Genomic DNA, 27,434 nt, shown 5'->3' with positions numbered 1-27,434 from the left:
TCAAAAACTGGCTGGCAGACAGGAAGCAGAGGGTTGGTGTAAAGGGCCATTACTCGGACTGGCAAGGGGTCACGAGCGGGGTTCCTCAAGGATCGGTGCTGGGACCGCTCCTGTTTAACATATTCATTGACGACCTGGAGGCGGGAACAAAATGCGAGGTCATCAAATTTGCAGATGACACCAAACTATTCAGCAAGGTTGAAACCACGGTTGACTGGGAGAATCTCCAAAGGGATCTTACGACATTGGAAGAATGGGCGAAAAAGTGGCAAATGAGCTTCAATGTAGGGAAATGCAAGGTCATGCATATAGGGAGAAGGAACCCGATGTTCACTTACAAAATGGGGGGATCAATGCTAGGGGTCAGTAATCTGGAAAGAGACTTGGGAGTGATGGTAGACACGACATTGAAGGCGTCGGCACAATGCGCCACAGCCTCGAGGAAAGCAAACCAAATGTTAGGTATCATTAAGAAGGGTATCTCGACCAGAACGAAGGAAGTCATCCTGCCACTGTACCGGGCTATGGTGCGCCCGCATCTGGAATACTGTGTACAGTACTGGTCACCGTACCTCAAAAAGGACATGGCAATGCTTGAGGGAGTCCAGAGAAGAGCAACTAAACTGATTAAGGGTATGGAAAACCTTACATACACTGACAGACTGAAGAAGCTGGGGCTGTTCTCCCTGGAAAAGCGGAGACTCAGAGGAGATATGATAGAGACCTTCAAGATCCTGAGGGGCATCGAAAAGGTTGACAAAGACAGATTTTTCAATTTGAAAGAAACCACAAGAACAAGGGGTCACTCGATGAAATTGAAGGGGGACAGGTTTAAAACAAACGCAAGGAAGTACTTTTTCACACAGAGGGTGGTGGACACATGGAACACCCTTCCGGAGGCCGTGATAAGAAATAGCACAGTACAGGGTTTCAAGGATGACCTGGATAGGTTCCTGGAAGACAAAGGGATTGAGGGGTACAGATAAGAGCAGTGGAAGGTTTAGAGATAACTGTAGAGGTAGGCAATAAAATTAGTCAGGGACCGCTGACCAGGCAATATGCCTGATGGGCCACCGCGTGAGCGGACCGCTGGGCTGGATGGACCTCTGGTCTGCCCCGGCGGAGGCGACTACTTATGTACTTATGTACTTAACCCTCTCTCTCTTTTTTTGTCACACCCCAGTTGGCAGCGCAGCGTTCAGAACTTGCTGCTCTTGCTGGCATTGGATCTCCTTCTCTGCTGGATCCCATCTACTTCCTGTTTCCATGAAGGCAGGACCCAGCAGAGAGGAGGGCCTGATTCTGGCAGAGCAGTGAATGCTGCTGACGGAAGAAGTTCCTGGAGTCAGACCATGATGATAGCCCTCGCTTGGAGTACCCTTATAAGGGCTGTTCCGACTGCCCTCTGACCCCCCCCCCCCCATGGTTCTTTGGAGTACTTGTTCTCTCATGTCTTGATAAATTGGCTGCATACATTGCAAATGCATCTGCCAGATGTTTGTGCCTTAGTTAAAAGATCCCTAAGTTTACTCAGCTTAGAATCAATCTGGAAAAAGGTCAATTTCAAGATATTAATGTCCTGGTTATAAAAGCAAAGTTTGAGGGAAATGATAGCCATTTTCTATACTTTTGTGGCATAGACAATTAAGAAAGAATACTTATTACCCAGGAACAACAACAAAAAAATTGTTACATAATGTATCCTATAATCATATGCATAACTAAAAAAAAATTTCCACATTTAGATAGGCACTTTGGACAGGATGCCTAACTTATATAGAATTGTGCCTACCAAGTTATGCACCTAACATTCAATTAACTTCAATTAACATCAATTATGAGTTATATGCCAATTATCAATTATTTTGTTTCCAATAGAAACATGGAATATATATCCAAAAATGAGAGTCAGTAAAGCTTGTTGGATAGATCAAGAACAAACCGACTATAGTGAAAAAACTGGTCTAAAAGGGAGTAATCCTATATTTATATGGTACAATCAGAGATATGACACTCCAGAAGAGGGGGAGGTAACCCCCTCTTATATTTAAGAGTTTACCAGCCAGTCATTGCAAACTTCATATTGAAATTACTCTCTGAGACCTGTAAGTTCAATTTAGTTTTAAATATATAATTTCTTTATGTGAAAAATCTTGTACGTTGAAATTTGCATGTGAAGAAATCACTGGAAGGCTAGATAGACTTCACTTATCTTTTGAAAAACGTTCTAGGGGGTCTCAACGTGGCCCCGTTTCGACATCTGCTTCAGGAGACCCAATCAGAAATGTGCCTGGTTTTCAATCCATAATGAGTCACTAACGAATATTTAAATGTCCGTGATTCTTGGTAATGTCCTTTGTAGAAGTTTGCACAATAATTCCAACCTTCCCCTCTTCTGGAGTTTCATATCTCTGAGCGTACCATATAAACTTTTTCATTTTAATTATCAATTATTGGCATTGATTAAGCTCCCCTTTTACAAAGGCACAATAGCAGCTGCCGAATGGCAAATGCCCTGATGCCCATTGAATCCCTATGGGCGTTGGAGCGATTACCACGGCCTGCTGTGATAATTGCCTTTGTAAAAAGGGGCCTAGGTTAGGTGCCTATATTGGCTAGGCATGCTGATGTAGGCGGACTTTATAGAATTTGAAAGTTACAGCCTGCTACAAAATAGTTTATAGTTCAAGTCCTAACAACTTGATGACTTACATATCTTAAAAGAGATCTGTTTTATGCTAGTCTGGTAAGATCCTCCACTGCCATCCCTATAGTTGTTTTCAACATGTCCAGCCATCAGATTGCAGATCGCCCTCTTCGTCTGGTTCCTTCGATCTTCCCAAACACAATGTCCTTCTCCAGTGATCTTTCTCTTCTGACAGTATGACCAAAATAAGACCGTTGAAACTTCATCATTTGGGCTTTGAGTGACATAGCGGGTTTGATCTCTTCCAGAATTGATTTTTCAGTTCTTCTTGCGGCCCACGGAACACATAAAATCCTCCTCCAGCACCAAAGTTCAAATGTGTCAATCTTCTTTCTGTTTTGTTTCCGTAGTGTCCAGCTTTCGCTGAGAAAATGAGTGCATGGACAAGTCTGATCTTCATTTTGGAGTGTTATTTCCTTGCCTTTCAATACTTTGTCAAGAGCCTTCATTGAAGAGCGACTCAGTGCTATTCTGTGGAGTATTTCTTCCCTGCTTAGTAAAAGGACCCCTTAGTTTAGGAGCTTAGCCTTTTTTTTAATTACTGGGCTCCTTATTTTCCTTATTTCCTTTATTAATATGCTTTCATTTCACCATGTTTTTCCTCTGAAAAATTCTTAAACTTTTACTTAAATTTGATTTTAAACAAGTTAAAGGGAGAAAAGAGTCTGAAATATTCAAAGTTTCTGAACTAGGGTCTAGATTCACTAAGGACACTGATTGTGCCCCAAGCAGTTAGCGACCATTTTGTGACCCGACCCAATTCACTAACCTTACTCCCAATCCAATCCGCGCATGCAAATGAAGGGGAACGGCATGCAAAGTAGGAAGGACACGATTCACAAAATATTTTCAGGACCACCGACTGGGCTGGCCAATCAAAAAAGAAGCGACTACTGGGGACCAGTCACTCACGTCCTTTTCGCTCACATCCTTTCCTGCTGTCTGCTGCCCTGCCTCTCTGCCGATTGTCCTGCTCTTGAAATACCAGTAAAAGCTGCCCTTCTCTTGCCGTTCCCATTCTCCCACTTTTGCCGCCCCGACTCTCCTGCTCTTGCAGGAATCTGCCAAAATAATACAGAAACTGCTGCTGAACTCGAAGAGGGGGAAAAGGAGAGCCAAAATCAGAATATACGACTTCGGAAAAGGCAGAGAGAAAATGAAAGAAGCTTGCAACACTTTGCTATTTTTCATCTGTTACCAGGTGTGGTGACAGTAACAGAGACCTGATGCCACAAGGGGAAATAGGCAGGGGTTCATATTTAGCTGTTGAACTCCTTCTCAGATGCGTATATCATTTTCCACCGTGATTTTTTTTTTGCTTCTGAACGTGTGAACTTCCAAGCAGTTCCATCTTGGTAGAGTGGGTCTTGCCGCCCCGAATCTCCTGCTCTCTGCCGCCCTTCCCCTTACTGCAAAAGAAAACAGGAGTCACATTCCCCATGGCGTGGAGAGCATGCGCAGGCCATCTACAGGCAAAGAAGATAGTCTGCGATCCGTGGGGCCGGTAATGGGCGGGAGGAAGCTGTAGTGAATCGGTCGCCCACCGAGACTCAGCCAAGGTAGGTGAGCATTAGGGAATCTGAGCCTAGGTGTTTAAAGAGCTAACCAAATATTTGATAATAAACAAAGCATAGCACCTAAATCCCCTCAACACTTCCCCCATACTAATTTTAAAATAACCACACTTCAGAGCAATTAGAAAACTCTGAAAGCCCCGTATAAAAAGTAAAAAAAAGTCTTCAAATTTGATAATGTGGTAACTGTTTTTTTTTTTTAACTTCTAAGCTGCTGCCTCATTAGACCCAGAATGAAAACTGTTTTCCCAGGTCTTTACAGAATCCCTCATCTCTGCTCTGTTACAGAGTGGCAAATATCAAAGATTCTATAAAGCCCAGCAGTATAGACACAGATCAACATTCTCCTGATTAAAACTACAACCAGAACCCACAGGACACTAACCAGACAGGATGAGGTTTAAAAAAATTTTTCCACAGAGTAGCAAGGGAACCATGAACTACTAAATCAGGAATAAGAAATTCAACCAAAATAAAACACATATAAAGTAGCTTAGAATGATAGGGAGTATAAAAGCTTAAGAAAAAGTCTGAATATTTTCTTTTTTTTTTTAAAGATAACTTTTCTATTTATTGAATGTCTTTCTTTTCTTTGAATGCTCTGTATGGTACTTCACAACATTTATTTACAATGAGGAATAAGTCTACTTGTATAACTCTGAATATTAATGGATGGAGAATGTTAACAAAATCTTTTTTATCATTCTCTCTGTAATTCCCCCACTTGAGCACAGTGTATTGATGCACCTTCTTGCCCCGTTTATCTGTCCTGCCTAGATTGTAAGCTCTTTTGAGCAGGGACTCTCTCTTCTGTGTTTTGATATATAGCGCTGCGTATGTCTAGTAGCGGTATAGAAATGATTAGTAGTAAGATTTATACAAAACCTATAGACACAATTTAAAGAATGAGAGTAACATTCATACAGAAAAAGGCAACATGTAGGAACAAATACCTGTGTACAACTGAGGAAGACAAAAAATGACATGCTTCTGCTAGGACCTATCCTGATGTCACACGCCAGAATGGTGAGTTCTACAATGAGCACTACCAGAATTGAGCCGTATCAGTAGCGGGCTAAAAAAAGTTTGCTTACCCAGCGGTCTCATAAGCTAAAACCAGTTCTCTGAGCACTGAGAAGTGTTAGAAAGTGTGTGTTACAATCACCTATGTGCACATTAGTTCATATCTGTCTACATTTCAAATAGACACAGCCGCTAAACTGATCATGGCAAGGAAATCTCCATGTCACAATCAGCTGAGCAACCGCAACAGGGAACCCCCAAATCCTACCGCAAGCCGGCCGGCAGGGGGGATGCCCACTCCCTCCTGCTGCTGCCATCCCCACAACATCCCTAGCAGAAGGGATGCCCACTCCCTCTTGCCAGAATTTCCCCCACCCTGGACCCCACTGAACTTTTTAAGTAAAGCCAGCCGGAGGAATGCCTACTCCTTCTGGCCAGCAGGCCTGCCTCTTCAGAATGGTGGGCCTTCCACTTCCAGGGAGGGGCCTTAGGCTTCTGGGTCAACCAGAGTCTTAGACCTCCTTCCCAGTGCATTTTGGGATGCACTGAGAGTGGCCTAAGACCCCAATTGGCCAGATCCCTAAGGCTATCCCCATGGTGATTCTCAGCTGCTGCTTAGGCATCTGCTGAGATTGGCATCCTATAAAGAATGAGGCCTATAATGTTTGCAGTGCTGCATATGCCTAATAGTACTATAAAATTGATTACTACTAGTAGTAGTATTTATTGTTGCCTCTTATATTGGCAATAATAATTTTTTCATAGATTTGGTTTAAGCTTAAATTTTGCACAATAAAAGTAAAGCACTATTTGCCAAGTCTTTGCGTTCGGTCTAAAAAGAGCCCCAAAATATTGTTCATAATTCAGGAGAACTTAAATATTTGATAGATATAAAGGATATCCCCAGACTAATCTGGGGACACCTAACAAGCTTCCTGTACCCCTCTTTTTTTTTTACTTTTGCTGCTCTTCCAAGGAGAGGTAGCTGGGAATGGGTGGCGAATAGAAGGGGTTAGGGGAAACGATATATGGAAACAGATGATTGAAAGGGGGCAAAATGGAGAGGGTTTTGTACAGAATTTAGGGAGGAGTTTTGGCAAGGATGGGCATTCTGGGGCAGGAAGGAGAGAGGAAGTGTGAAGGTGACTGTGAGAACTTTTCTGCCCATTGCTTATGAGTATTGCTTGGGGAAGAGCTGGATTTCCTTTGGGTAGGAAAGATGGGCACAGCTGGTGAGATGGAAGGCAAGCAGACAGCTCAGAAGTTGGGGGTATGACACAAATTTTCACAGGTTCAGACCACTACAGTTGAATTGACACTGACTGACTGAGCACCTGGATGCAGCTGTGAAAGATGATTGAGAATGGGGGCAATTCATAGTTGGATGGGATAGGGAAAGCCTCTTTGGATAATAATTGGTTGGATTTGGAGGTTTTGTTGGCTAGATAATATATTTGATGAAGTTTAATAAATCTGTGGTCAATGTGTACCACTAGTTGAGGTGTCCATTATATGTTATTTAAAGGGGGGTGCGGGGGTGTGAATGGCCATGAGTTTCAAACTGTAATAGAAATAGGTGAATGCAGTAGGGAAATGTGCAGGTTTTTCAGTATGCTTTCAAACTGTATTAAAATCAAATTTGGCTCAGTGCATTCAGATCAGGCTTGTTATCAACAGTCCTTAGTCTCTGGGGACCAACATTTGTCCAGTTAAGGGCTTCCTTCATTAATCGCCCAGCATCAAGCATGCCAAATTCAAATCTGTAGAGAAAAAGCAATTAGATATTTTAAGCAGTGATAAGAACAGCACAAATAATCAATTTTTATGGCATTAGCAGCTACCTGGTCAAGGAAAAGTCTATAAAAGCTGGAATTTATTGCAGAACCCAGACAGCTTACTGAGTATTGATTCTTCGTTGAATACATAGATTACTGGGTTTAAAGAGAAATCCCAGATGATTCTTACACTTAATTTTCATTCTACTTAAAGCAGGAAAGAGCCAGGAGACCATAACAACCAAACAAGAAACATAATCAGCATTTGCAGCTTTGGATAGTTGTAAGAGATCATGTTAATATATCTAACACTGTAAGCTATATAGTTAATTGTTTATTAATGATTAGATGTAATATAATGCACTGAAAGAATGGTTTAATATAGTAAGAATATCTAATGCCCTCTCACAATCATTTATGTATGGGATGGACATATTTTAAAGATCTTTTACATAGTCCTTTCATTGTGTAAAAATGGCTGATGAAAACTACACTTTAACCCATAGGGAAAAAGGAGTGGTGTATAACAAAGTAGGGAAAGCCCATGTGTTATTTTTATTCTGCTGTCACCATATACACTTTCTGTTGTGTATGGTGATGTGCATCTGCAGATTTTCAAAGGGTGAACAACAATAGTTACAGCCCAGAACAGCAAATTGCACATGAGATAGTTCTTATTTGGATTTGAAGGAAAAATCCAGTACAACTGACATCTGTAGATTTTTTTTAAGAAAGAGCAATAAATAGTTACTTAGCTCATAGCTGTCTGTGAGGCTCTAATGGCAGATACTTTCTATATAGAAAGGCGCAGTAAGGTGGCCTGTCTCATCTATTGGAAACTCTGTAAGCAATACAACATCACTATATCAGAAAAGCAGTGGGTTAATTACCCTAAGGCAGGGGTAGGGAACTCCGGTCCTCGAGAGCCGTATTCCAGTCGGGTTTTCAGGATTTCCCCAATGAATATGCATGAGATCTATTTGCATGCACTGCTTTCAATGCATATTCATTGGGGAAATCCTGAAAACCCGACTGGAATACGGCTCTCGAGAACCGGAATTCCCTACCCCTGCTCTAAGGGGTCTTTTTACTAAGGCGTTCTAACAGATTTTTAAAGGCTAAGAAGATCTTTTTATATTAAAGGGCTTCTTAGTATTTAGCACAAGCTAATTGTTAGCACACATTAGTAAACGGATCTCTAAGAGAATTATGGAGAATGAAGAGGTTATGATCATCAGTGACATCCTCATTCTGACCCCATAAATATCTGGATGCCAGACATAGGGCTATATTCACTAAGCAAACCGATTGTGTACCGATCGGTTTGCGAGCCCTTTGCGACCAAATTTCCCTCCAACCCCATTCACTAACGCCTGTAGCGATCCGATCCCAAACCTGCCATGCAAATTAGCAAAACCCCATGCAAAATAGCCAAGCGATTGAGTCACTATCAATTGCTTGGCTATTTCAAATCGGGTTTTAATATTGGCAAACCCGACTGCTGCAGACCTGTCGGTAACTGAGTTACCGACAGGTCTGCAGGTTTTTTGATAGGCCTGCCTGTCTTTTTTATTCATTTTTTTCCATGGCACAGATATTTTGCATGTGTTACACACGCAAAATATCTACCCCATTAAAAAAAATTAATAACAGACAGGCAGGCCTGTCAAAAAAATGTACCCACACACACAAACGCGCCCCTTTCCGAAGAAAACGTGTCCCCCAAGCAGGAGGGATGCCAACTGGTAAGATGGAAGGCAAGCAGACAGCTCATGAATGTGTTGATATATGTAATGGTATATTTTCTCCTTTTTATCTGTGTCCCAATGATATTTTAGATATCATGTTTTTTTGGTATGAATTTCTTGTTTTTAATTTTTTCCTCTTTTTGCATTTATGACATTTTCTCTTTTTAATTAGTTCATTTTGGATGTTTACATTATCTGTGTTATTATGTATTTATGATTAATTTATATATATATGTCTATGACTGTAGACTCCTGATGCAGGCTATCTGGCCGAAACATGCACATGTCCAGTCGATAGGGTGTTTGTGAAATATCCGGAGTTCACCAGTCTTTTATTTGGACGCTTCCACTCCTTCGCGCTTCTTCTATCTCCATATCATAAGCAAGGTCCTCATCAGCCATCTCATTGTCTTGCCCAAACACAGACTCACTGTCCTCTGTGGCTTCTATTTCACCAACCTTGCAGCTCATCCAAAACACAGCCATTAAGATAATCTCTGGCGCAAAGAAATTTGATCATGTCACCCCTTTGCTTCAAAAAGCCCACTGGTTGCCTGTCTCACACAGGGTAACTTATAAAATCGCCCTATTGACATTCAAAACTTTACAGACCAATACACCAGCATTCATAGACAGACTTTTGATCCCATATGACCCGCCGAGAGCTTTAAGATCTATATCTCAATACAATCTTAATATTCCATCTTTAAAAATAATCGGTACTCGTCGCACCTCCATTTTCTCTGTGACAGCCCCTATGATCTGGAATACTCTTCCTTTAGATTTAAAATTGGAAAAAATTTTAAAAAATTTTAAAAGTAATTTAAAGTGCTTTCTTTTTAAAGATGCTTTTAATTATCTGAAACTTAGAGATTAATCTACTCTTGTTTTTTACATTCAATTTCCCAGTCCCTTTTGTGTTTACCATAAATGTTTCTCACATTTTCTATATTAATTGTATTTCTCCCCTCCTTCCTATTTGTGTTTAGGGGCCTTCAGGTCCGTAATTACCCTGTATGTAATTGCCGTCAGTCTAGTAATTTTTATATAAAGATATGTCTTAATTGTTAAATTTGTTTAAATGTTATTTTAAACCTTGTACAACGCTTTGTAGTATCGATAAAGCGTTTAATCAAAAATCTGAATAAACAATAAACCTCTGCCTGGGTTGGTAGCCAGGAGGTAGACTGTGGCTTCCTGATGTTCTGGGCTTGCAACCTGTTGACTGGCTCTGGCTTGCTGGGTCAGGAGCAGGTGTGTACTCTGAGGCTAGCTCTTCAATTGCTTCTGGAGCTGGCTCCCCTGCTTTGAAAAAATTACTCCTTTTTCTTTCATTGTAGGGAGCTGATTAGTCCTCCCTGCAGGTGTGTTAGGGTAGCCTGTTCTCAGAGCTTCTCACCTGGCTTAAACCAAGTTGAGCCTGATTGGGAGTAGCTTGTATTCCAGCCCTGCTCTTTCCTTTCCCTGGCTCTATGCCTGCTGGGATATGTAGTCTTTCCACTTGTTTTCTTATAACTGGCTTAGGTAAAGCTAAACCAGATCTGTCTGCTTTAGGCAGAGCTTTAGGAGGTTTCATTACTGGAAGGCTTGGCTTGTAAATATTCCTAGGGGCTGCTTTGGGACTCTCCTTAGTAGGCTTAGGTATACTTTCAAGGGTTTTAACCTCTTTTCCCTTCTCTGGCAAGGCTTCCTTGCTAGGAACAGGGGCAGCCCTGTGACAATAGTAAGAAAGAATTTAGACAGAGGCAGAAAAATAAATTGATAAGGAAGACCAGGGAAGAAAAGGTGGAAGGGAAAGGAAAGAGAGATAACAGAGCATGGGCGGGGGGAAGGGGAGGAGACAAATACCAGATCAGAGGGAAGGAAAGGAGGAAGGAGACAGATACCAGGTCTGAGGGGAGGAAAGGAGGAGAGAGAGATGCTAAAATCTGCCGGGAGGGAGGGAGAGATGGAAGGGAAGAAGACAGATGTCACACCATGGAGGGAGCAGAGGGAAGTAGATGGATACTAGGCCAATGGGAGGGGGAGGGAGAAATAGAAGGGAGAGGCAGACAGTTTCTGGAAGAGGCATAGAAAGAGAGCAGATGCCTTATGGAAGAGGCAGAGAGAGGGCAGACAGTAGATGGAAGGAAAAGAATAATGAAAAGATGAGGAAAGCAGAAACCAGACAACAAAGGTAGAAAAAAAAATGTTCTATTTGTTTTTTTTATTTATTTTTGCTTTAGGATAAAGTATTATTGTAGTTGTGTTAATAAACGTTTATAAATAGAAAATGGAAATAAGGTGATCCTTTTTCTTAGACTAATTTTAATATATTTTTTACTAATTCAGAGACCAGGTCAGGTCAGAGCTAATGTAGTGGTGCAATAAAATGGCGGGCACTAAATGTCCCATGCCTCCTACCCAAATGCGAAATATAAATTGATGGGCTTCCTCTAGGAATGAAGGGGGATGTTTGGGGGTTGCACAGAAGAGAAATTGTACACTGGCACTGGTATGGTAATTTTTGTTGTTTGTTTTGAATTTTAAAACAAAAGAAAAAAATAAATCAAGTGGAAATAAAGAAGTAAATAAAACAGGTAAAAAAATAAGGGCAGGGCAGAGTGTGGTGGGGCCCAGGGCCCAGTGTACTTATGTATCTAGGGGCCCTCAAAAAATTAATCCTGTCCTGTCAATGATCCAGCCCCCCCAAACAACTTCTCTTACACAAATTTACATCTGTTCTGAAGAAGGTGTAAAATGTGTGTGTACACTCTGGGGCTGATTCTACAAATGAGCATCCTGATTGTAGGTGGCGGTAGGCATTCTGCCGCCATGTGACAGCCAATCAGGTTGCACATTTTTAGAAAAAACTCAGGCAAGGAATGTCGCCTACATTGTAGGAGTCTGTTGTGGGTCTGCAGAGACACATAGGGACACTTAAGCTCACCCAAGGCTGGGTATGGGCATGGTTTCATCTGGAAGTAGACTTGGTGAGTTTAAGCGTCCCTACATATCTCCCTAAAGCTGAACCAGATGCTTCAAATGTAGACCTGCAAAATGCTGGCCTATATTTCAATCTGGCTCAACTGATCGTGACATGAGAATCCCTGATTAGCTGAGCAGGCAGGAATCCCCAAATCTGCAGCTTTGGGGAGTCCTGCAAGCTCAGCTGATTGAGGGAAAATACCCCTGCCACGATCAGCTGAGTTGGCTGCAGCAGAGGACCCCCTGACACCCACATCAGTGATCAGGATGCCCAATCCCTACTGCCTAACTCCTTTGACACCCCTACATCCAATTAAAAAGAGGGATTACATTACATTTGTGACTTCTATTCCGCTCGTACCTTGCAGTTCTAGGCGGATTACAAAGAAGCTAACTGGACATTTCCAGGAAAATTACAGTTTAGGTATTAGGACTACAAAGAAGATAACTGGACATTTCCATGAGATTTGCAATTTAAGGGAGATGTATACATGGTTGATACTTTGGAGAGAGGAGATTACAAGAGAGGGTGTGACTTTGAGGGGAGATTTACAAGGGAGGGGAAATGACAAGGGAAAGAGTTAAGATATCTGGATAAATTTTTTGAATAGCAGGGTTTTGATTCCTTTTCGAAATGATTTGAAGTTGCTCGTTGTTGTCAGCAAGTTGGAGATGGAGTGGTCAAGTTTCGCTGCCTGCGTCGCTAGTAAGTTGTCAAACATCTTCTTGTGCTGAGTACCTTTGAAAGGGGGGTAAGTAAATGGGGTCTGGGTTCTTCTTTGTCTAGTAGTAAGGTTCTGATTTAGGCAGTTGTTTAGGTAAGTGGGGGCAGTGAAGTTTAGAGCTTTGAATAATAGACAGTATAGTTTGAATTGAATTCGTGCTTGTATTGGTAACCAGTGTGAGTCTAGATAGGCAGTGGTGATGTGGTCTTATTTACTTAGCAAGTAGATCAATCTGAGAGCTGTGTTATGTACAGTCTGTAGTTGTTTTATCATGTATGCAGGGCATGGTAGATAGAGGATGTTGCAATAGTCCACTAGACCTAGGACTAGGGATTGAACTATGAGCCTATATTGCTCTATGTCGAATAATTTTCTTATTTTTCGTAGATTTCTCATGGTTAAAAATGCTTTCTGGGTGGTTTTGTTAATTTGGACCTGCATTATGCAGCATCTATTTATCATCACTCCTAGGAGTTTAAGATCGGACTGTATAAGGTATTTGGTAGCATTAATTTCCAATTCTGTAATGGAGGGGGTTTTGGCCTTTTCGAGCAAGATAAATTTTGTTTAGTTTCAGTTTGTGGTCTATCATCCATTTTTCCACTGCTTCTAGTGTTTTTTCAGTTTTTCTGTAGAGGTTGGATCTGGAGAATCAAAGGGGAGGAGTATGGTGATGTCGTCTGCATAGCTGAAAGAAGTTACATTTAGATTATCTAGAGTGGTCCCAAGGGAGGATATAAAGAGGTTGAAGAGTGTAGGTGACAATGGAGACCCTTATGGAACTCCACAGGGGTTAGACCATGGTTCTGATTTAAGATCGTTTGATTTTACTCTGTAAGTTTAAGAAATCCTTGGAACCAGTTGTATACCGTGCCTGAGATCCCTCCTGCCACTGGGCCCCCTTGATTCTCTGAATCCCTCAAATCCCCTAAACATCCCAACATAGCACCCTGACGCCCCCAAATCTGCAACATTCTACCCTAATACCCCCTGACACCTCACCCGATACCCCAATCCCCCCCCCCGTACCTTTAGAACAAGGCCGGCAAGAGGGATGCCCACTCCATCCTGCCGGCAAGCCCACCTCTGCTAAAATGCCGGGCCTTCTCCTTCCAGGTGCATCCTAGGATGCACTTGGGAGGGGCCTAAGGACCTGATTGGCCCAGATACCTAAGGCCCCTCCTATAGGAAGGGCCTTAGGTACCAGGGCCAATCACAGTCTTAGGCCTCCTTCCTGGTACATCCTGGGATGTCCTGGGAGTGGCCTATGACTCTGATTGGTCCAGATACCAAAGGTCACTCCCATGTGTATTAATCTGGCTTGTTTAGTTTTACAATGGGTGAATTAATATTCTAGTGCTCATTACAGTGTTTAAGATGCTCCCTTTTCCTAGGTGCACCCTTGTTGTGTTACTCATGAATTATTACTCTTTTTTTAATATATATAGGAGGGGATGTTAAAAATTATTGGCCCCGGATGTCAAATATACTAGGTACGCCACTGCTTTCCTGGTCTCATTTCAAAATTGAAATCTTCTTTATCAGAATGGCCCCAGCATGGCAGCCATTCTCAAAGCGCTGCCTCAAAACTTTCCATCTGCTGCATCTATCTCCCTCTGACACAACTTCCTTTTTCCACCTGGGCAGATCACGGTATAGGGGAAACTTTGGGGCAACGCTGGAAACCTGTGAGAATGGCTGGCACATCAAGGCTCCTGTGAAAAAGAAGATTTGAATTTTGAAAGGAGACCGGGAGGTAGGAAGATGGACAGAAAGGGAAGAGATACCTGGACCGTGGAGTCCCTTGGAGCAATATAAGAAATGGTGTTGTTAATTTTATAAGCATTATCATAATTATTTTGAAATAAAGAAAATTCAAGAGAATTTTAGGGCACAGAAGCTTAGCCAGACTCAGTTCAAAATATATATATATTGCATATTAATAATTTAAAAAACAAAAAAATCTATATTGCATACACAATGCTTCATTCTGGTCTGTGAGAATATATCATTTTCATCAAAAATGATAGCTACTGTTGTACACTGACACAAACTAAAATTTCAGATTCCACTCTAAGATGAAAAAAGAGAATAAATAATCAAAGAAAAAGTTATCAAGATAATTAAAACTCTGCAACAATTCACCACTGGTACTGATAATATTCAGCACTGGCTGAATGCAAATCAGCTAGTGCAGGATCTGTTTGGATTATGGTAATTATCAAGTCTGAAGTTAGCTCCAGCCACACACACAGCAGTGGAGTGGAACCTGACAGCTACACTTGGCAAGGGATCATAAAATTCCCTGGCACGCTATCTATATGCCATGCGGAGTGATTTGTACAGCTAGGTACAGAACTCTGCTGCACAGGAAATACCACTGAAAGTATTGCTGACCCTCTATGGCCCTTCAATTTCAGGTTGGCTCCAGTGTTAAAACTGGTTTTGATTCAAATAGGATCCTTGGGATGTGGGAAGGAGGGAGGGACAGGGGAGCGGGAGAGCAAGGGGAAATCACTTAAACATTCATTCGAAAAAAAAAAAAACTGTTTAGGAGTATGCTAAATAGAACCACTTGAACGGTTTCTGTACCCTGCAGATTTGTCAAACAAGAAGGAATGCACGCATGCTAAGATGCACACTGATATGGAAGCATGAATATTTTAACTTTCCCTCTTATATTCAGATAAAACACAAACATACTGTTTTTGAATGTGATACCCCATGAAAGTCCCCTCCATATTGATATCCGGCACTTCTTTTGCAAATTTGCTTGATGGGAGGCTTTATATCTGGGATCATTCCAAAAGAACAGATTTTGTGTAAAAGACGGAGGAAGACTACCTCTATTTCTGCCTTCCAGTTGGCTGTGGTGTGAATCAAGAGAATTTATGCAAAATAAAAGAATTCAAAAAGACGCACTGTTTCTTGTAGCTTTAATTCATTGAGAATGAAGCCTTATCTTATCATGTTAAACATCTTTATGCATGTATGGATTTATTTTTAAAGTTGGTTTCCAGAGGCTGGAAATACAGAATTTCTTGGGAGAGGTGTGATTTACTGATTTGAGCATTGCACAACCAGAAGCCTGGAGACCTCCCGGGCGAGTCCCTTGCTTTTCACTCTGATATTCAGTCTCAATATTTTGCATTTTTAAAAAAAATAAATTGATATTTAGTGTGTTTGGATAGTGGCTGGCAGGGAGGAGGCTATTCTGTAAGTGTACGCTTCCTTTTAGGCGTGTTGATGCCGCAAGGTAAGAGATTGTTCTATAACAGTATCTGGGTATTCTGTTATATTATTTATTTATTTTAAAATATTCCACATATAACTACATGGATCACTATGAGCGTCAGAGCTGTTACTGCTATGGCTGGTGCTAAAAACCACACTACAGTTTTGTAAAGGGGAGGGATAATATAATTACATTTATTTATTCATGTTTGTGCACCATATGTAATGTTATGCATGTACATTTTTATTTTTATTGATTTTAATATCTTTTAATATATCATCACTAGGATTTAAGTTATGTGGAATTTTTAGTAACATAGTAATTGATGGCAGATAACGACCTGAATGGTCCATCCAGTCTGCCCATTAGTTATTTTCATTAAAAATACATGATTAAATTAACTTGTCTCTTCTTTGATATTTCTGGGCTATAGACTAAAGCAGTGTTCTTCAATCACCGGTCCGTGGACCAGTGCCAGTCTACAGAAATTTCCCGCCGGTCCACAGGGCCAGCACGTGCATCAGGCCCAAAACAGTGTTCTTCAACTGCCAGTCCACGGTGAGATCGATGCGGCGTTATCATCGAGCCAGCTCCCTCTTCCTCACTGATTCAGTGCACAAAGCCACGGGCAGTGGCTCCTATGAGCATTCTGTGCCTGAACCGGAAGCCTTCTCTCTGACATTGCTGTCAGAGTGCTTTGTGTAGTTTAATGCTGTGGTTAACCATTATGTGTTGTTAATAAGATTATATTGTGTATTTGTGAAAAATGAATGGAAAAAATAGTGTTTCAATTAGTACTATTATGGGGGCGGGGTCTGGGGTGGAGATTGGGTAGAGATGGGCGGGGTCTGACCCATGACTTAGCCCAGTGTTTTTCAACCGCCGGTCCACGGACCGATGCCGGTCTACAGAATAATTCTTTTATTTTTGCCGGTCCATTGGTGTAAAAAGGTTGAAAAACACTGGACTAAAGTCCATCACAAGATGCATATGTTTCTGTGGAACATGATGAGAAATATGATGATGATGCAGCAGCTGGTCACAACCCAGAATTATCTGATCCTAATGTGAATGATGAAGATTCAGAAAGACACCTTTATACAAGCTGAGCTCAATGATCTTATTCATGATCTAAATCTTTCATAAGAAAAAGCAGAACTTCTTGCTTCAAGGCTTAATGAAAAGCACTTGCTTGCAAAAGATGCTAATATAACCCATTACAGAAAAAAAATCATAACTTAACAACATTCTTCACTGTAAATGGCTCCAACACCTGGAGCAACCCATCCGGCGTTCCGCAAGGGTCCCCACTATCCCCTCTGCTTTTCAATATCTACATGACCTCACTGAGCGTTCAATTAACCCAGCTGGGGATAAAATTATTCAGTTACGCTGATGACTTCACAATTATTATCCCATTTGCCAACTCCATCTTGGAAACAATTCCAAAAGCATCAGAAGCCATAAACTTGATGGAACATTGGATGACAGACTTCAAACTCAAGCTCAATACTGAGAAGACAAAATTCTTTGTCGCTTCACCGCGCCCTCTTGACACCAAAACCCCACTAGACATCAACAAACATAACTACCCCATACAGCCCACCATTAAAATACTGGGTGTAACTCTGGACCAATGCCTCACCATGAAAGATCAGGTGGACTCCCTAATCAAAAAGAGTTTTTTTTTCACCCTCTGGAAACTTAAATCCATTAAAGCATACTTTGATAACTCTGCCTTCAGAATCTTGGTACAATCCCTCGTATTAAGTCAACTCGACTACTGTAACATCGCCTACTTAGCAATCCCCCAAAAGAATATGCGACGATTACAACTAATGCAAAACACTGCGGTCAGACTAATCTTCGGTCTAAAGAAGTTCGATCACGTGACGCCATACTTCAAACAGCTACACTGGCTGCCAATGGAAGCTCATGTAAAGTTTAAGTTCGCCTGCCTCTGTTTTAAAGCTTTCTACGGTCTAACCCCTAAATACATCACTGACCTATTCTCCTTCTCAGCCAACAAACACAAGAGAAGCTCCCACTCGCACTTCGTTTCTCCCCCTGTTAGAGGATGCAAACTAAAAAAACACCATTAGCATCTTCTCTCACATCAGGCTGCTCTATGGGGTAAAGACCTAGAACAACTCCTATTGCCCACCACTTATGAGGTATTCAGGAAACGCCTCAAAACTCACCTATTCCTGAAATACCTAGACAGCTGACCCACTTCCCTCCTTCCCCTCTCATGCCCTTTCTCCCCATTGTTCCCACATCCCTTAAGTTAACTCAACTTGTACGTCAACTCAACTTGTACTCCACTAATCTTCTGTAAACCGCATAGAACTTAACGGTATTGCGGTATATAAACTGTTATTATTATTATTATGCTTTTGTCATGACATCAACGGGCTCTTCAACAGTTTGTCATACGTAGATTGTTCAGATGAATGGTGTCTCTTCATTGATTTTTCCACAGAGAAGCTTAAAGGCAGTGTTACTGCACAATGAAAATTCCAAACCAAGTATACCAATTGACCATTCTTCTCATCTAAAGGAGTCTTATGAGAATATGAAGAATTACTAGAAGCAATCAGAAGGTGATCTGAAGGTCATTGGCATGCTAATGGGAATGTAAGGAGGATTCACTAAATATTGATGTTTCCTGTGCTTGTGGGATAGCTGATCTACAGCTGAACAAGTGTGTCTGGCAGCTGAGGGATACCTATACCCAGGGACAATCAGTATGAAATTTATGCCATTGGTGGATCCTCATAAAATATTTTTTCCACCTCTTCATATTAAGCTGTGGTTGATGAAGAACCTAGCAAAGGCCATGGGTAAAGCAAACTCGCCAGGTTTTCAATATCTTGTTAAGAAATTTCCCAAAATCAGCACTGCAAAACTGAAAGAAGGGATATTTATAGGCCCACAGATCAAGTCCATTATTCAGGATGAAGATTTTAAGCAATCACTCTCAGCAGTTGAGCTTGAAGCATTCAAGTGGTTAGTGGAAAACTTTCTGGGAAACCATAAGTATCCTTCGTACAAGGAAGGAGTTCAGAATCTCCTTGACTCATATTAGAAACTTGGCTGTTGCATGTCATTAAAAAAGCACTTTTTGGATTCACATCTTTACATTTTTCCATAAAATCTTGGTATGGTGAATGACGAGCAAGGAGATTGTTTTCACTAGGACATTCAGTTATTGGAGTGTTGCTACCAAGGTTTCTGGAATGAGAGTATGATGGCTGACTACTGCTGGATGCTGTGCCGTGACAATCCAAACACGGCTCACAAAAATAAATCATACTCTAAGCATTTTTGAAGAAATATTGGTTGCTAAGTGACACAGTCCAGTATAATTATGCTATGTTAGGTGCTTATTTGTCTTTGGACTGAAGATACTGCAACATTTCTTTAAGTTGATGCTGCAGTTCTTAAAACCTTATATGCTAAAACGCTATAAACTAACATTTGTCATAACTTTAAAAGTTTATGTGACTAAAAAATACTAATCACAGATCTAAAATCAGCGTGAAAAACTGATTTAGAAAAATGTGCTGTATTGTCAGATGATTCCTCCCCCAATTTTTTGTTGCCTTGTATAATTATAGGTTTGTCATTCATTTGAATATTCACCCAAAATATAATGGGACTCCCTTTTGATACAATCATGGATGGGGCTTCAAAATGCTGCTGCTGCCATTTTGAAACCCCACTAAAGCCAAAACTCTACAAAATCTCTAATATGGTGTACCCAAGTATACTTTGGTTCACTGTTATTTGAGTTTACTTTGACAGTTTAAACTGTTCTGCATTTATTTCAAGTACTGCCTTAAACTGAATTTTCTTCATCAATTGTAAATTTAAAAATCCAATATCTCTATGAACAAGCATTGTGATCTTACAAATAGTAAGCTAAGATGGTTATTTTGAAGCTTTATTCACAATCTGGATTGCATAATCTTGAAATTAGACATACATATCTCATACATGTCTAAATCCAGATTTTAGAAAGCTGGGATGCTCACATCCAAATTGTGAATGCAGGTGTATTGCAAGGAGACATGATCTGGGTAAGTTTTGTGCAGAACTAGAGCATTTCACATTTCTGAAAGGGGAATGCATATGTCCTCCAAGATGGACATTGGGATTATATAAAGATGCTCTTGTTGGGCAATGATCTTCTAGAGGGATTAGGAAAGGTCATCCCCTTATTTCTCCAGTGTTTTTGTTCACCCCAAAAGTAATACTAGCAAATGATATTAGCAACATGGGAAAACATATCAGTGTATGTTTCCAAAATAGTAGATGTACATATGTATGCACCACAGCTATGTGTGATCTTCATAAATCATTTAAATATTCATATCTCAACTTCTTGAATCTTTGGAGTTTAGTGCAGTAATCCTTCATATTTTGTATGGAAAATCTGCTGAAATCGTCATCGATCCTTCATAAATTTATTTTAATTTATTCTCTTTTCATATTTATATTATATTATTTTTAACTTAATAGTTTAAAAAGTTTTTTTTAAGACACTTATCTTTCTCGACTGTTGGCTGAGGACTTCTACTAGCATACACACAAGTATGCTTCCATTTTGATCCCATTGATATTTTACTGGTCGATATTCAAAATGATTTAACCAGCCAGAAAGGCCATTGACCAGTTAGCACCTAAGTGAAAACTGGCTATGTTGGGAGTGTTCATGGAGCAGTCAGCAATTGACTGCTTAAGTTCCGATATTCAGAACTTAACCGATCACAGAAATCAGTCATAAGAATTGCCATACTGGGACAGACCAAAGGTCCATCAAGCCCAGTATCCTGTTTCCAACAGTGGCCAATTCATGTTCCAAGTACCTAGCTAGATCCCAAGTAGCAAAACAGATTCTATGATGCTTATCCTAGGAATAAGCAGTGGATTTCCCCAAGCCATTTCAGTAATGGCCTATGGACTTCTCTTTTAGGAAATTATTGAAACCTTTTTTAATACCCCTTTTTAAACCTCCTCTCCCCCCCCCCCCCGATTCACCACATTCTCCAGCAATAAATTCCAGAGTTTAATTATACATTGTGTGAATAAATATTTTCTCTGGTTTGTTTTAAATCTACTACTTAGTAGCTTCATCGCATGTCCCCTAGTCCTAGTATTTTTTGAAAGAGTGAACAAACAATTCACATCGACTCCTTTGCACTACCTGTGCATTATTTTATAGACCTCTATCATAACACCCCTGAGCCTTCTCTTCTCCAAGCTGAAGATCCCTAGCCACTTTAGCCTTTCCTCATAGGGATGTCGTCCCATCTCTTTTGTCTAAACTATTGTCTAAACTGACTTTGCAGAAAAAGCAGAGTACTGAACTAAAAAAGAGAACAATTAAATAACCTTCTGAAGCCCAAGTTTTACCTTTTCCTGAGTTTGAATGCTAGCAGGTAAGATATTCCAATGGAGTTTTTCTTCCCCTTAGCAGATCCTCTCTTGGGTTCTACTCAGGGCTCAGTCATATGTTTATGTGCTATATCATGGCCAGTTAAGTTCTGAATATTGACTTAACTGGTTATGTGATAGTCAGCTAAAAATGGATATTCAATGCCAAAACCCGGACAGAGCCTGTCATTGAATAACTGGGAATAATGCCGACAGTAGTCAGCATAATGCTCACCACTGAAAATGATAGCAGGTAAAGACCAAATGGACCATCCAATCTGCCCATCCACAGCATCCACTATCTCCTCCTTTCCCTAAGAGATCCCATGTTCCTGTCCCATGCTTTCTTGAATTCAGACACAGTCTTTATCTCACCACATCTACCGGGAGACTATTCCATGCATCTACCATCCTTTCTGTTAAAAAGTATTTCCTTAGATTATTCCTGAGCCTTTCACCTCTTAACTTCATCCTATGCCCTCTTATTCCATAGCTTCCTTTCAAATGAAATAGATTTTACTCATGTACATTTACATCACGTAGGTATTTAAACGTCTTTATCATTTTTCCTCTCTCCTGCCTTTCCTCCAAAGTATACATATTGAGATCTTTGAGTCTGTCCCCATATGCCTTATGATGAAAACCACCAACCATTTTAGCAGACTGTCTTTGGACCAGGTCTATCCTTTGAAGGTGTAGTCTCCAGAATTGTATACAATATTCTAATCCCTCCTTTTTATCAAGCTAAACTAGAGGCTTTTAGCGCAGGCTGGCATGGTAAATGCTCTGATGCTCAAAGAATTCCTATGAGCGTTGGAGCACTTACTTCACCAGCCTGTGCAGATTGATTGCCATATAAGCATTACCTTTGTTATACTTGTAATTATTCTGGTTGTTATGCTTTATTTGTGTTTTTGTACTATGCAAAAGTCAATAAATAGTTTTGAACTTTAAAAAAAAACACCAAAAAACCTCTAGCACAGCTTGATAAAGGTTATTATAAAGGAGGTCTCACCAGAGTCTTACACAGAGGAATACCTACTGGCCATACTTCTCCTACGCATCCTAGCATCCTTCTAGTTTTTGCAGTCACCTTTTCAATCAATTTGGCCACCTTAAGATCATCACATACTACTGAATGAATATTGACCCCATAGATATTAGCAATTGCAAAATGGGTTCTGCTTGCATGTAGCTGGCACATTTAGGCCCTGATTCTCCAAAAGTGCGTCCCGATTTTAGGCAGCTGTAGGCATCCTACAGCTGTCTAATCAGCCAATCGGGATGCACGTTTCTTTAAAAAAATGCTCCCCAGGCAGGCCGCCTATATTGAAGGCGAGGCCCGCAAGACACCTAGGCCCTGATTCTGTATAGGACGCCCGGGAGAGGCGTCCTATTCAGAATCAGGGCCTACACTAAACCCCGATTCTGTAACCGGCATCCATGTTACAGACGCTGGTTAGAGAATCGGGTTAGATTAGACACAGCCCTCTACACTTATCGCGGCAAGGGATCTCTCTGTCGCTATAAGTATAGCGGGCTGCGGCCCCCTGACCGATCACTGGCAGGAGGGTGGCCAAACCCTCCTGCCAGAAGATGTCCCCCCCCCAACACTACCAACCGCCCCCCCCCCCGACATTACCGATCTCCCTCCCACCCCGACACTACCGATCGCTGGCAGGAGGGTGCCCAATCCCTCCTGCCCTAAGACGCACCCTCCCCCCCCGGTGCTAACAACCCCCAAACCTCCACCCCACCAAACTAACCTTTTTTAAGGCCAGATGGTTCTTGCCCGTCCAGCCGACAGGCCTGCCTCATCGAAATGAGGCGGGCCGCCCCTTCCCGGCCCATCCCGCCGAAGCCTAAGGCCTGATTGGCCCAGGCTCTAGAAGTCTGGACCAATCAGGTCTTAGGCATAGCGGGTCCGCCCATCCCCACTTAATCTAAGGCCTGATTGGCCAATCAGACTTTAGACTTAGTGGGGATGGGCGGACCCGCTATGCCTAAGGCCTGATTGGTCCAGGCTTCTAGAGACTGGGCCAATCAGGCCTTAGGCTTCGGCGGGATGGGCCGGGAAGGGGCGGGCCCACCTCATTTCGACGAGGCAGGCCTGCCGGCTGGACGGGCAAGAACCGTCTGGCCTTAAAAAGGTTAGTTTGGTGGGGTGGAGGTTTGGGGGTTGTTAGCGTCGGGGGGGGAGTGTGCGTCTTCGGGCAGGAGGGATTGGGCACCCTCCTGCCAGCGATCGGTAGTGTCGGGGTGGGAGGGAGATCGGTAATGTCGGGGGGGGGCGGTTGGTAGAGTCGGGGGGGGGGCGGTCGGTAGTGTCGGGGGGGGGCATCTTCTGGCAGGAGGGTTTGGGCACTCTCCTGCCAGCGATCGGACAGGCCGCGGCCCGCTATACTTATAGCGGCAGAGAGATCCCTTGCCGCAATAAGTATAGCGGCCACGTCTACTTACAATGTAGACCAGCATTTTGCTGGCCTACATTTTAGCGTTTCTCCTCTACTAGGGAGACGCGTAGGTCTGCCTAGGTTTGCCTAAGGCCCGCCTAAGGCCCTTAGGTGAGCTTAGGCATCTTGTGGGTCTCCCTAGGCTCCCAGAGGTGCCTTCAGGCCTGCCTGGGGAGCATTTTTTTTAAAAAAACGTGCATCCCGATTGGCTGATTAGACAGCTGTAGGACGCCTAAAGCTGCCTAAAATCGGGACGCACTTTTGGAGAATCAGGGCCTTAATGTCTATTGCTGCATGTATTTAAGAAAAGGCTCTACATCTGCAGGTCTGTTTCTAAAATACTAATTAAAATTGACATCACAACTTGGATATCAATCACGATTTCTACTTTCTTTCTAAAATCTGCTTTTAAAACTCCTATTTGATTCTTTAATTAAACAAGATATTTCTAAGATGTCATCATTAAAGGAGACCAATAAAGCAGTGGTTTCAGCTCCGATTATTGAAAAACATTTGTTATAATGTCAAAATGAAATGCTTTCTAATAGATATGAAGACAAAAATATTGACTTGCCTATGGCCATTGAAAATTATTTTCCTCGTTCTTGAGAAGGAAAGATGAATGCACGTTAAGGGAAGGATCTTGGATTATGATTTTGCTCAAATGTTCCAAATAGCTAAAGATTATAGGATTAGTAATAATTAGGCAAACTCAACAACATGATCAAAAGCGAAACAACTCCAGCTGATATTGCTCCAAGCCAGTTGACTTCTGCAGCAAGGTCTGGGAAGAAATTAGGATCTAACCTAATGGTGCACTCATATTTCTATTTCAGTCAGACAATAGGGTAATGCACCTTATATGGAAAGACCAATGTGTGTTTTTATCCAATGGTTTATCTCATGCACCTCAAATGTACCGTATTCTCAGATCAAGGGATAGATATTTGTTCTGATTAAATAAGATGTTAATAAGCTTAAGGCTCAGGCATGAGGTTTCTAATCTGCTAAATCTAGGGTAGATTGGAAGATGAGGCCTTTTTTTTCAGTTTTCATCAAGCCAAAATGTCCCTTAGAGCAAACTTGGCAAGAAGAGCAGATTCCCTATTGACAATATGCTGGAACCTTGGACGATTTGCTGATTGACACAGGAACATAATGAATTTGTATTTTTGCTAATGAAATTTTGGATGCAATACTGTGTTATGTCTTTGCTTCTGTTTTTCGATTGTTAAAAAAAAAATTAGAATAGGCTACAATATATTGGTGTATATGTGGAGGAAATTTACTCTAGTACATTATGCTGCTCTTTATCTGCCATTACTTACTACATTCATCAAAAACAACAAATAGGAGCAATATAAACTTAAAACCACTTTATAAACTGCCTGAAGGAGCTCAGAACCATGAGATGGTGTAATGAACACGACCAGGGTAAAACCCTGATTAGTGTTTCAAATGTCTATCATTGCTCCCTTTTGGAGTTGTTTATAAAGTTGTTTCATATTGTGTAAAAAAAAATGTAAATAGAAGTGCAAAAGTGTTTCATTAATTCACAACAGCTTTCTTATATTTTAAACTTTGAACTTAGTCTTTTTGAAAAAACTCAAGGTAAGTAAAAGTTATTTTTCTGAAGCAGAATCTTATCTTGCTAATATGTTGCCTGGTGCTTAGGCTAACAAGGCAGGTCATGCAACTCTTTCTCATGAATATTCATTGTGGAATTCCTGAAAAGCTGACTGGCTGGGGTCCCCTGGGAGAAGTTTTGGAAACATTGATGTGGCCCATAAAGGCACAAAGGTATTGTGAAAGCAAAATAATCACTTAGGAAAGAGGTATATTCCTAGAAACAGATTTCCAAGCAGAGCTCTGCCTCATTTCCTGCTATTTATGTCAAACTATACTACCTGCAAATGCTGCCGCTCCTCTTCATATCACTGGTCTTCCATGCAGAGCAAGATCGAAGATCAGTGTGAATTTCAACAATCTTCCCTCAGGGCTAAATATTTTCATTTTTTCCAATGGCGTAATTTTATTTTTTAAACCATTCTTAACGCTTAACTTTTTACCATATTTGTTAATTGTATAAATTTAAGAGTTGTATAATAAATAAGTAAAAGTAAGTAATTACTGTAATTAGGTAAAATTCTTGTCACTTGTAATAAAGTATAGGAAACATTTATTACTTATACTTTTACCAAAGTAATTATTTCACCAAGTTATACTACTTGGACTTAGTTACTTATGATGCTTGCAATTAAATGTATGGCACCGGAGGAAGTGACATCACCAATGTGGCAGGACACTCTGGAGTGAAGTTCCAATGGGGCTGCTATAATTTGTGATATTAACTTCTCTCCGTGCTGCGCTTACCTCCTGAATTTGCATACCCCATCTGGCTAACAGCAGAATGACCACATGGCATAAGATGGAGGCTTACAAATTTCAGGGGAACAAGTCTGGATCGCCTCTGGAGTGTATTGCCAGCCCGTCGCGTGAAGGAAAAATGGTGGCAGCTGGAGCTGGAGGAGACGTGCCGCATGGTTATAGCCCTATAAAAATTGCAGGGGCAGTTGATTCGGCTGTAGCAGCTTCGGAGAATCTGACTAAGCTGTGTTAGCGATAAAAATGGAGCTGCGGTCGTTTTACATTGAAATCACACAGGCAGTGCATGATTTAAAGCAAGAGATGTGGACCTGCCCACATGACAGGTGGGACAGGAAGAGATGGCAGAGTGCCTTGATGCTGTGGCAGAGGATATGACTGATGCACAACAAAAGCTGGAAGACTTAAGTAAAGCAGATACAGCAGTATGGGAGAAGCTGGAAGACTTAGAGAATAGGTCCTGCCGCTGTAATTTGCAACTGCGGGGATCCTGGAGGAGGAGGCTTATCGGGATGTGCAGCAGGTGGCCAAAGAGATTTGTCTGGACCTTTTGCAACTAGCATGAGGGAGTGTACCTGTGTCTCCGGAGTTGGGCCTGGAGAGGGCACATCGAGCATTGAGGTGGCCGCCCAATAACAAGCCCAGAGACATAGTACTCTGTTTGCACAACTTTGCACTGAAGGAAGAAATTTTTTGTTGTGGTTGTAAACCTGGAAAAAATTACATGTGGATGTCTTTCAGGATTTTGCGGCAGTGACTCTACGTAAACAAAGGGATATGCAAGTGGTCACTAAATACTTGCAACAGGATGGCCACTGTTAGCGGTGGCAAGATCCGTTTGTATTGGCACTGACAGGAGGGGGTATTACTAAACGAGTGACTACCCAACGGAAGCTTGGGCGACCTTGCGAGCTCTGAAAGCGGATCACTTCCCGGAGGAAGCTAGCCTGGATGTGGCGGTGGCAGCAGTGGGAAAAGATGGAACCCATTGGAAGAGATAACGGAGAGAGCGGCAGGATCATCGTCCCAGCCCGGTGCAGGAACAATTGCTACCACCTTGATTTGTCATCATAGAGACTGATTATGTTAAATAATGCTCCTGATCTTTGTGTTTGGGAATGAGGCCTAGTGTGGTTGTTTGAGTGAGTTAATGGGGGATGTTTATTGTGGATGTTTGGGTTGATATGGTGTGTATGAATGGGAGGGAATTGGGAATTGGGCAGCTGGAGTTTAGGGGGTGAAGGTGTAGGTGGGGAGGGGGTAGGGAAATATACAGTGTTGCCCCGAAGGTCTGGGTCATCTGGTGGGCCTTTCTCTGAATGGGACCCCTGACTCCTACAGGGGAGTCAGGGAGTTGTTTGGGAGGAGGGGGAAGGAAGGGTGGGGAAGGAATTGGGGGATAT

The 27,434-nt window shown here is 41.6% G+C and overlaps 1 long non-coding RNA gene across 1 annotated transcript in view; it reads right to left on the bottom strand.

Moving 5' to 3' along the window:
* Window positions 1-5,900: 5,900 nt before the first annotated feature.
* LOC117362049 overlaps window positions 5,901-27,434 on the bottom strand; it is a 63,299-nt gene continuing 41,765 nt past the window's right edge. Inside the window, exon 3 of the long non-coding RNA XR_004539788.1 lies at window positions 5,901-7,064. This is a non-coding gene — a long non-coding RNA (uncharacterized LOC117362049). The remainder of the gene's footprint in view (window positions 7,065-27,434) is intronic.

The sequence above is a fragment of the Geotrypetes seraphini genome, chromosome 6 (genome assembly GCF_902459505.1).
Source record: "Geotrypetes seraphini chromosome 6, aGeoSer1.1, whole genome shotgun sequence".
Taxonomy (NCBI): domain Eukaryota; kingdom Metazoa; phylum Chordata; class Amphibia; order Gymnophiona; family Dermophiidae; genus Geotrypetes; species Geotrypetes seraphini.
This window is presented reverse-complemented; position numbering and strand designations above follow the sequence as displayed.